The sequence below is a fragment of the Vombatus ursinus genome, unplaced genomic scaffold (genome assembly GCF_900497805.2).
Source record: "Vombatus ursinus unplaced genomic scaffold, bare-nosed wombat genome assembly UNPS02014799.1, whole genome shotgun sequence".
Classification (NCBI taxonomy): Eukaryota; Metazoa; Chordata; class Mammalia; order Diprotodontia; family Vombatidae; genus Vombatus; species Vombatus ursinus.
In genome coordinates, this window is record NW_020954577.1 from 53,048,260 (window position 1) to 53,060,257 (window position 11,998).

Consider the following 11,998-nt stretch of genomic DNA (forward strand, 5'->3'; position numbering starts at 1 on the left):
TTGTTTGGATTTTTCCCCCCCTTCTGATTCAAAATAAGTTGATTTGCGTCACTTTTCTCCTACTCATACCAGTATTATGCTAATGCTAGCAATAATCCACAACGATGAGGAAGTATCATCTACAGTCCTGTTAATTCTATAGATAAACTCCTGCGATGTTACTAGCAATACAACAATAGAAATAGCTCCCTCTTCCTTCTACCTGTTTTCTCTCTGATACTTAACCTTTTCCTCTTTTAATAAGTCACCTACTTCCCTTGCCCTCCTTCCTATCAAGCCATGTTCTCTAAATCTAATTGCTATGTCTGTACAGTAAGCACAGTGATCAATCAATATATATATTTATGTAAACACACACACACACACACACACACACACACACACACACACACACACACGAGTAGAACCAACTGTAGAGGATGTGTTTTGCCCGTGATTGCAACATAGATCTTCATAAGTAAGTCAATAGTCAACAATAGTCAGTAAACATTTATTCAGCACTGACTATGTACCAGGCTCAGTGCTAAGTGCTGGGGATACAAAGAGAGTCCTTGCCTTCAAGGAGCTACCAAGCTAAGGGAAGAAAACAACACATAAAAACAAGGTGAGTGAGAGATTGCATGGACTATAATGAAATCCAAAGGAGTTTAGTGAGGCAGGAAATGAGATGACTTGCTCCCATGACCTTCCTAAATGGAGGATGGGGAGGAGCCTGGGGCAGGGAGTGGGGAGTGGGTGGCATGGAGGTTTCAGAGTTGATGTGATCTTGCAGAATAACGAATTTCTTGAGACCATGATGAAGTCCAAGAGTGCAGTCAGTAGAAAATGAAGGCCTTTGTTAATAAAAAGATCAAAATCAATAAACAAATTAGAAGAAAGATTAAGAATGAAGAAGTTTAGCATTCAATTGAGAAAACTATCTTGACCTATTTGAATGAGCTGTTGCTGCCAAAAAATGAGAAATGAATAAAAGAGTAGACCAGCACATATTATCACTGTTTCCTAAGGGATTTTAACCACTTGACATAAAGAGTAGACCAAAATTATCTTGAAACTCTCCCAGCAAGGAAATGCTTAATCTCTCAGCCAAATGGAAACATCTGGCCGCTGAGGATAACACCAGTTCAGAATATACACTTGTTTTGGAATCTTATGGAGGAGGATGGGGGGTGGGGGACCAAACAAGAAGGTGAGTCTATTGCAACTTCTGGGTCATGTGAGAAACTAAATTTCTTCTCTTTCCTCTGGCCTCTCAAACCTCTCTAGTAAAGAAATTATGCACTAAAGATAAAGCAACTTCAGCTGTTTCCATTGTCTGAGATATGCAGAACCCAAAAAACCCCTTCAAACTTATGAACTGATGCTCACAGGCTCTAAGCTCACTCATCACCTCTCCCTCACCCAACAGGCTACTGGCAGCCAGACTGGACTAGCAGACCAAAGGACATGACCCATGTTTACAGCAAAACCCACCCCCACATTCAGCAAAGTTGCAGGCTACAAATTAAATCCTCAAAAATCAATAGCATTTCTATATAATAATAACAAAACACAAGAAGCAATAATAGAAAAGGAAATTCCATTCCAAATAACTACAAAATGCATAAAATATCTGGGAATCAACCTCCCTAAGCACCTAAAAGACTTGTGTAGATTCAAATACAAAGTGCTTCTTAAAGAATTAAAGAGCATAGGTGGAGGAATATTCAGTGCTCATGGCTAGGCTGTGACAATATAATAAAAATGACAGAACTGCTGAACTTAATTTACACATTTAATGCTATACCAATCAAATGACCAAAGGAATACTTCACAAAACGATAAAAGATCTAGAATCTCAAGGGCAGTGAGGAAAAAAAGTAAGTAAAAAGCAGAACTCACACCTCCACACCTCATACTATATTATAAAGCAGCAGTTATCAAAACCATCTGGTATTGGCTAAAGAACAGAGAAATAGAGCAATAGAACAGACTAGACAAGGAAGGGTCAGGAAAAAAAAGAACTCAAGAACCCAATGTTTGGTAAAGTGGAAAACATGAGTTACCTAGGGTAAAACTTCCTATTTGATCAAAACTTCTAGGAAAACTAGAAAGTAGTCTGGCAGAAATTATGCTTAGACCAACACCTCCTACCCCTCTCCACAATACATTCTAAATGAATATGTGACCTTAATATTAAAGATCATACTGTAAAAAAATTAGGAAAGAAACATATATACCTCTCACAGCTATGGATAGGAGATATATTCTTAACCAAATAAGGGATAGAAGCAATTACAAAAGATAAAATAGGTAACTTTGATTATTTGGAACAGAAACTCTTCTGCCCAAACAGTATTAATGCATTGAGGATAATGGCTAGGATAAGAAGGGATGTGATTAAATGGGGGAAAAATCTTTATCAAATTTTTCTGAAAAGAATTTGGTATCTAAGATGTATAAACAATGTGTGTGTATTTATATATCTAATAGCCATTATCCAATAGATATATGGTCAAAGCATGTCAGTAAATCAACAAAAGAACTGCAAAGTATTCATAATTACATGAAAAAATTATTCAAATTACTAAGAGAAATACAAATCGAAATAGCCCTGAGGTTTCATCTCACCCCCTGCAAATTGGTCAAAATGACAAAAAATGGCAACAGTCAATGTTGGAGGGGTTAGGGAAGGATAGGCACACTGATACATCTTCAGTGGGGCTGTGAAATGGTGTGGCCATTTTGGAAAACAGTTTAGAACTATGCAAATAAAGTGACTAAAATGTTCATATCCTTTGACTCTTACTGGGCTCATTACCTCAAGGAGGCCGTCAATAAAAAAAAGTCTCCTATAATCCAAGACATTCATAGCAGCACTTTTTGTGGTGGCAAAGACTTTGAAACAGAGTTTTATGCCCCTCGATTGGGGAGTGACTAGAGAAATTGTGGTACACGGACACGACGGAAGATAATTGTGCTGTAAGAAAGGATGTGTGTGATGAATACGAAGAAGTCTGGAAAGATCTCTGTCTGCACAGTGATTACAACAACACAAATGGAAAGAGCAGTGGCACACCAAAGAATCACCAGTAAAGGTAGCACAATTATAAAGATCCAGCAGGACTCCAATGGAGAGAGATGCGAAGACATCTTCAGCCTACCCCTTTGTGGAGGGAGATTCACATGAGCCCACATTTTCAGACTTTTTCAATGAATTGATCAGTTGTGCTGATTTTTATCTCTTAAAAAATATAATTTGTCATATAAAATGGCTCTCAGGGAGGGGGAGGTATACTTAGGATAACTATAGTGATATAGGAAACATAAAATAGCAATAAAAACTTATTAAAAGAACAAGAAGAAATTGGAGAAAAATTAGTTATTGTGTGTAGAAAAAAAACAACAGGGGGGCAGAGCCAAGATGGCGGAGTAAAAGCAGTGACTTGCTTGAGCTCTCCCCCAAACCCCTCCAAATACCTATAAAAAATGGCTCTAAACAAATTCTAAAGCAGCAGAACCCACAAAAAGACAGAGTGAAACAAATTTCCAGTCCAAGACAGCCTGAATGGTTGATCAGAAAGGTATATCGTGCCAGGCTGGGAGAGGATCCCAGTTTGGTGTGGGCAGGCAGGCCACAGCAACGCTGGAGTAGGCCTCAGAGGGCTGAATCACCGGGAGCTGTGGCGGTTTCCAGACTTCTCAACCCAGGAACGCCAAAGACAACTTAGAAGGTCAGTGGGAAAAGTCTGTGACTACAGTGAGAGAAGGAGCTAGGTCTCAGCCACAAGTCCCGAGCGTGCCATCAGGGCAGCAGCCCTCCTGAGCTTCTGGCCACAGACAGAGGGGGAATTGAGTGGCTGATCAGAAGGGGATTGCAGGAAACTCTCTGCTGGTGCAGGATTCTCTTGCTTTGCCCATGCTTGGATCTCAGTCACAGTTCTGGGTGGTGGACCTAGGGTGAGGAGAAGCGCTGGTCTGGTGGAGCTTGTAGTGGCTGTGGAGAGGAAACTTTCCTCATAGTTCCAACACAGAAAAGAGTGCTCGTAGACCAGAGCACAGGCCAGGAAAGGAGTAAACACCTCGCCCTTGATCATACCACCTTGGAAGAACTGAAAATTTACAGGTCCCTAGAAGTATTTCTGAACACAGCTGCACAAAACCCCTGAAGCTTGGGACAGTACAGTCTCCACATTGGAAACAGATTGCTACCTTAACAAAGAGTTTATAACTCAAGTAATTGGCCAGCATCATGAGCAAGCAGTACAAAAAGAGTCAGACTATATTATCTTACTTTGATGACAAAGAAGATCAAAACATACAACCGGAAGAAGACAATGAAGCCAAAGCTTCTACATCCAAAGCCTCCAAGAAAAATATGAATTGGTCCCAGGCCATAGAAGAGCTCAAAAAGGATTTTGAGAAGCAAGTAAAAGAAGTAGAGGAAAAACTGAGAGTGTTGCTAAAGGAGGCCCAAAAAAATACTGAAGAAAATAACACCTTAAAAAATAGCCTAACCCAAATGGCAAAAGAGGTCCAAAAAGCCAATGAAGAGAAGAATGCCCTTAAAAGCAAACTTAGCCAGGTGGAAAAGGAAGTCCAAAAGCTTACTGAAGAAAATATTTCTTTAAAAATTAGAATGGAGAAATTGGAAGAGAGGGACAATTCGAGAAATCAAGTCACTGTAACACTAATCAAAAAGAATGAAAAAATAAAAGAGAATGTGAAATATCTCATTGGAAAAACAACTGACCAGGATAATAGATCCAGGAGAGAGAACTTAAAAATTATTGGACTATCTGAAAGCCACGATAAAAAAAAAAGAGCCTAGACATCATCTTTCAAGAAATTATCAAGGAAAACTGCCCTGATATTTTAGAACCAGAGGGCAAAATAGAAATTGAAAGAATCCACTGATCACCTCCTGAAAGAGATCCCCAAAGGAAAACTCCTAGGAATGTTGTAGCCAAATTCCAGAATTCCCAGGTCAGGGAGAAGATATTGCAAGCAGCCAGAAGGAAACAATTCAAGTATTGTGGAAACACCGTCAGGATAACACAAGATTTAGCAGCTTCTACATTAAGGGTCCGGAGGGCATGGAGTATGATATTCCGGAGGGCAAAGGAATTAGGACTACAACCTAGAATCACCTACCCCACAAAACTGAGTATAATCCTTCAGGGTAAAAAATGGTCATTCAATGAAATAGAGGACTTTCAAGCATTCCTGTGGAAAAGACCAGAGCTGAATAGGAAATTTGACCTTCAAATACAAGACTCAAGTGAAACATGGAAGAGGTAAACAGGAAAGAGAAATCATAAGAGACTTATTGAGGTTGAGCTGTTTACATTCCTGCAGGGAAGGATGATATTTGTAACTCATGAGTCCTTTGTCAGTATTGGGGTAGTGGGAGGGAAAAAATTATATGTTTGTATAGATAGATAGAGGACACAGGGTGAGTTGAGGATGAAGGGATATCTGAAAAATAAAGTTAAGGGGTGGGAGAGGATTATACTGGGAGAAGGAGAAAGGGAGAAGTGGAATGAGGTAAAATATCTCACATGAAACAGACAAGAAGGGACTTTTACATTGGAGGGGAGATGGGGGAAGGTGAGAGGGAATGAGTGAATCTTATTCTCATGGGATTTGGCTTAAGGAGGGAATAACATACACAATGGGGTATGGAAATCTATCTTACTCTGCAGGAAGGTGGGGGGGAAGGGGACAAGAGAGCAGGGGGTTGATAGAGGGGAAGGCAGATTGAGGGAGGGGATAATCAAAAGCAAACACTTCTGAGGAGGGACCGGGTCAAAAGAAAGAATAGAATAAATGGGGGATAGGATGGGATGAAGGGAAATATACTTAGTTTTTTACAACAGGACTACTATGGAAGTGTTTTGCATGATTACACATCTATAACCTGTATCGAGATGCTTGCCTTTTCGGTGAGGGTGGGTGGGGAGGGAATGAGGGAGAAAATTTGTAACCCAGAGTTTTAAAAACACTTGTTAAAAATAAAAAAAAAATTAAAAGAAAAAGAAAAAAAAACAACCCATCTGATTCAAAGCAAAACACCACCTTTTAGGCTCTCTTCTAGCAAAGTTTTTCTTGTGCATATGCCAAAATAAATAAGACTCCTTGGAAGATATATCAGAGAGATAACTGAGTTCATCCTTTTGATTATTAGTATGAAATGAGACATGTAACAGAAAGATGTATGTTTGACAAAAGTATTTGCCTTTGTCATGATGGATGGTCAGACAATGTCCAGACGGAAGACGGATTCCCTCTGAAGGGTGAGGTCTTCCATTTTCTCTTACTTGCAGATTCATCGTGCTCTTTGCATCAAGCCCCAGAAGATTACAAAGCCAGATTTACTAAAGAGGATTAGGCTCACCTACCTCTAACTGCACAGGAAAACACCAGTACACGCAGAGGGTCTGTTGTCTAGTTGGTAATAAGTATTCTGTAGAGCTGGTCCAATTGTATGTGTATCCTGCGTGAACACTGCAGCTGGAAAAAGAGCTGGGACCAGAATTGAGCAGGAGGAGGATAGTGGGCTTGGATTGCCTTTGGAAAACTGTGAGTTATTTTTGGTCACCTTGTGCTTCTCTCTGAAACAAGGGCCCATCTTTTTTTTTTAATTAATTAATTTATTTTTAGTTTTCAGCATTCACCTCCATAAGATTTTGAGTTCTAAATTTTCTCCCTCTCCCTCCCCAAGATGGTGTGCAATCTGATATAGGTTCAACATATCCATTCATATTAAACATATTTTCACATTAGTCATGTTGTAAAGAAGAATTAGAACCAAAGGGAAAAACCACAAGAAAAGAAACAAAACAAAACAAACAAAAAAAAAGAGAGAGCAAATAGTCGGCTTCCATCTGCATTCAGACTCCATAGTTCTTTTTCTGGATGTGGATATCGTTTTCCATCATGAGTCTTTTGGATCCTTGCGTTGCTGAGAAGAGCTAAGTCTATCAAAGTTAGTCATCACACAATGTTGCTGTTACTGTGTTCAATGTTCTCCTGGTTCTGCTCACTTCACTCAGCATCAGTTCGTGTAAGTCTTTCCAGGTTTTTCTGAAGTCTGCCTGCTCATCATTTCTTATGGAACAATAGTATTCCATTACATTCATATACCCCAACTTGCTCAGCCGTTCCCCAATTGATGGGTATCCCCTCAGCTTCCAATTCTTGACCACTACAAAAAGAGCTGCTATAAATATTTTTGTACATGTGAGTCCTGTTCCATTTTTTGTGATCTCTTTGGGATACAGACCTAGGAGTGGTATTGCTGGGTCAAAGGGTATGCACAGTTTTATAGCCCTTTGAGCATAGTTCCAAATTGCTCTCCAGAATGGTTGGAGCAGTTCACAACTCCACCAACAATGTATTAGTGTTCCAATTTTCCCATATCTTCTCCAACATTTATCATTTTCCTGTTTTGTCATGTTAGCCAATCTGATAGGTGTGATGTGGTACCTCAGAGTCATTTTGATTTGCATTTCTCTAATCAATAGTGATTTGGAGCATTTTTTTTGTATGACCATAGATAACTTTAATTTCTTCATCTGAAAACTGCCTGTTCATATCCTTTGACCATTTATCAGTTAGAGAATGACTTGTATTCTCATAAATTTGACTTGGTTCTCTATATATTTTAGAAATGAGGCCTTTATCAGAGACACTGGTTGTAAAAAATGTTTCATAGCTTTCTGCTTCCCTTCTAATCTTGGTTGCATTGGCTTTGTCTGTGCAAAAGCTTTTCAATTTAATGTAATGAAAGTCATCTATTTTGCATTTCATAGTGTTCTTTATCTCTTGTTTGGCCATAAATTCTTCCCTTCTCCATAAATGTGACAGGTAAACTATTCCTTGCTCTCCTAGTTTGCTTATAGTATCTGTCTTTCTATCTAAATCATGTACCAATTTTGATTTTATCTTGGTTTAGGGTGTAAGATGTTGGTCTATGCCTAGTTTCTGCCATACCATTTGTCAAATAGTGAGTTCTTTTCTCAGAAGCTGGAGTCTTTGGGTTTATCAAACAGTAGATTACTGTGGTCATTGACTACTGTGTCTTGTGTACCTAACCTGTTACACTGATATACCACTCTATTTCTTAGCCAGTACCAACTAGTTTTGATGATTGCTTTATAATTTATACATTATATGTATAATTTATACGTATGTAATTTATGAATTGGTATGGCTAGGCTACCTTCCCTTGTATTTCTTTTCATTAATTCCCTCAATATTCTGGACCTTTTGTTCTTCCAGATGAATTTTGTTATCATTTTTTCTAGACCTATAAAATATTTTCGGTACTTTGATTGGTATGGCACTGAATAAGTAAATTAATTTAGGTAGAATTGTCATTTTTTATTAGGTGGGCCTACCCATGAGCAACTGATATTTTCCCAGTTATTTAGATCTGACTTTATTTGTGTGAAAAGTGTTTTGTAATTGTGTTCATATAGTTCCTGGGTTTGTCTTGGCCAGTAGACTCCCAAATATTTTATAATGTATATAGTAACTTTAAATGGAATTTTTCTTTCTATCTCTTGCTGTTGGGCTTTTGTTAGTAATATATAGAAATGCTGATGATTTATGTAGTTTTATTTTATATCCTGCAATTTTGCTAAAGTTGTTTATTTCAAATAGTTTTTTACTTGATTCTCTAAGATTCTCTAAGTATACCATCATCTGCAAAGAGTGATAGCTTTGTTTCTTCTTTGAAAGGCCCATCTTTTTAACAGTATTCTTCCGGTGATGCTGTGTCTTTGAAGCACGAAGTCATAGCTTCCTAAGAATGAAAGTTGAGGGTTGCTCAAGGAGCAGTGGAGAGGCACATGGTGGGCATGGGCACACTACACACAAAGGATCATATATGAGAAGCTATATAAAGGATCTCATCAGAGAAATGAAACTGAAGGGGAGAAAATGGGCTACCATTTTGCTACCAAACTGATAATTGATGGACAGCCTGTGTGCTTCCATTGGTACTCACACACAATCGACAGGTGGCCCCCAACACTCTGCAGTGCTGGCTTGAACTAGATCAAAATGGAATTGGGAAGATTTTAATAAAATAAATAAAATAATAAAAAATATATAGATATGTTACCATGTGGTTTTCTAAGTCAGTGTACCCGAAGGGATCCATCTGTATGGGTTAGTAGCCCCCTGCTTCCATTTGAGTTTGGCCTCGCAGATCAAGAGGAAAGATCTGGCACATTAGGGTGAAATTCCTATGGAGGATATCTGGGAGGACAGGCACCGGGGCTGGGTAGACAGTGGTCTGTGTCAGATGGGTAAGGTCACAGACTCATCCAAGTTCTGAAGCGTATCTTCCCTGAGTTATGCCCTGGTTGTAGGTGGAGAGTCTAGAATGTCATACACAGTCCTGGAGTTAAGAGTTTGTCTATATTTTTAGTTGCTTAGCAAAATCTTATATATGCCTCCACTTTATTTTTATATTATATATGTGTGTGTCTATGTGTGTATATATGTATATATATATGTATGTATACACACACACACACACACACATATATATATATATATATATATATATATATATAAACATGTTCTATGTTGTTATAGATATGGTTGGTTTTTATTTTCCACTTCAGGAGTGCTTAACGTGTAACTGAATTACGATTTCTTGGCATTAGCTAACATGGTACAGATTGCCTGCAAGTGCTCTGTTTGTGCAGTGGACTGTCAGCCTAGTTAGAGGATTTTCCTGTTTATTGGAATGGTCACATTAGCAAACTTCAACACGGCCATCTATTCATCTATTTTCATAACAACAGAAGCAACTATTAATACAAATAATTGAAAACTAGGATTCATTCTCTCCTTTGGTTCTCAGACACTACTCATCTGTCCTGGACTCATCCTAGTGAACAAGATTCTAGCCCTCAATTACCTCAGGAAATAGGATGCTCTGCGTTCTGGAGGGCAGAAGTGGTCTCCTTTTACACCCTTCAGGCCACATTCGTTCTGTGGAGTAAGTCCTTTCCCCATGATGGCATGAGGAGTGGGTACTGGATACCTGACCCTGACTCCGATAGATGAGTAGAGTGTGTGATTTACAGCCTTTCAGAAGTTGTGTCTCACCTTCTTTATACATTCGGTTTCCAAGTTTTTCATTCTAGGAACAGTAATTTTTAGTTTAGAAGTTCTCTCTTATAGACACCAAACTATTGTTGCATATTAATAATGTGTTAAAAATGGCAGCTTCATTTAAAATTTAAGTTTAGTTCTTACTAGTTAGTGTAATCTTTGACCTTTATTTCTCTTATTGAGATTACTTGTGTTTGACCTTCTGTAGCTACTTTGTGTTGCAATGTGCTCTGACTATAGCTGTACACCATGACCTCATTTCTTAGAGGAGCTGGGCCCTGCCCTGGACCTGCACAGTTAAATGGTTATGGGTGTCAATCTGCCCCATTCCCCCGGAGGCCCCAGTAGAGCCGTCTGAGGTCATCGTATAGTGCTCCTGGCTACCATGCCTGGGCCACTTTTGGGGGTTGTGGATCACTGTTAGAGGGCTTCTTTCTGTCCTGGGCCTGTCAGTTTATTTTTCCCTCAGAAGAAATTGAGGTAAGAGAAAGGGGGAGAGGAAGAAATTCCTACTGATGCTTTGGGGAAGGATAGTACAGAGTTGGGTTGGTCAGTTATAAGGAGAGAATAAAGGGAGGAAAATGAAACTGGAGAAGGAGAGATGGAGGGACTGGAGATCACCATAAGAAGGGAGAAGAGGTTCAGGGAAAACAAGGTAGGGGACGAGTAGATGGCAGACAGGAGGCTATATACAGACAGGGAGATTTCAGAGTTTAGGATCACAGAAGAAACGCAGTTGTGGACAATAGTAAGACATAAGCTGTGACCAACTGTCCCTGGGAGTGACTGAGATGGAGGAGATAGATGGGTTAAGGGAACTGAGGGAATTGATGAAGCTAAAAGGCTGGGCTGTCTGAGGGGCATCTGCATGCCCACTGACGTCACTCCCCACTTGTAGCCTTGTGGGGGCCCTTGACTTGTCACTGTCCCTCACACCGCCTGTCCAATGTCACGTCTCTCCCTTTCCCCTCCACAGCAGCTCTCTTATCTGTCCCCTTCTCTCCACTCACATTGCCACCGATTCAGGCCTTCTTCACCTCCTCCCAGACCCCTGAATTTCCCACTGATTGGCCTCCCTGGCTGTGTCTCCTTTTTCTTTCCTGTGTTCCCCACAGCTACCAGAATTGGTCTCACCTCTTCATTTCCCTACTCAGCAGGCTCTAGTGACTCTCTGCTGCCTCCAGAATCACATGCCAACTCGTAAATCATGAAAACCCTTGCACTGCCCAGCTCCACCTTCCCTTTCCAGCCTCTGGCTGTCTGTTCTTTGATCTGGAAGAGGACAGGATGTCAGGGAAGTGATGCCATGACATACAAGTGAATTCGATTTCAATGAGAGAGGGCTGTGCAGAGTCACCAGCCTCACTCTCTCCTCCAGAGCCATCTGGGTCCGGGAAGACTAGAGATGGCCCAGGATATAGTGGGGGACCCTGGCCTTTTCAAACCAATGTCTTTAACAGGTTTTGGTTTGACTGAGACAAAGCCTATTCAGTGATTAAGGCTTAATAAGAAGTGAAGCAAAGAGTGGCCCCTTTAAAAAAAAAAAATAGATCTGGGAGGGGAAGAACCTCAGGGTTTCTGTCCAAAACAGAAATAATTGCTATTTACATTCATTCTGAGCCAATAAGGGTAGAAAATTCCAGGAAAATTGTTAATTTTCAGAAATAATCAAAGTGCCAATTTCTTGCCTTTTACATTGGTTACTGCAAAAGAAAAACCGTAGGAAAAACTGGGGAAATGTGCAGATTTATTTTGCTGGACTATATGTGTTTGTTGCAAGGAGTGTTGTTTTTTTTTGTTTGTTTTTTTAAATTGTTCAGATAGCTGGGACCAGTGGAAGGTTGAGGTAATACGTGTAAAAATAAATGATTAGTTGTTTTTTTTT

The 11,998-nt window shown here is 39.7% G+C and overlaps 1 protein-coding gene across 4 annotated transcripts in view; it reads left to right on the top strand.

Moving 5' to 3' along the window:
* Positions 1-11,998, top strand: part of LOC114050461 (hyccin-like) — a 114,483-nt gene that overhangs the window by 50,935 nt on the left and 51,550 nt on the right. The window contains exon 1 of one of the 4 annotated variants that reach the window (XM_027872175.1): positions 9,977-9,997. The exons of the other annotated variants lie outside the window; for them this stretch is intronic. The gene's annotated coding sequence lies outside the window, so the exon portion shown is untranslated. Of the gene's footprint in view, positions 1-9,976; positions 9,998-11,998 lie in introns of those variants that run through there. 4 annotated transcript variants of the gene reach the window in all.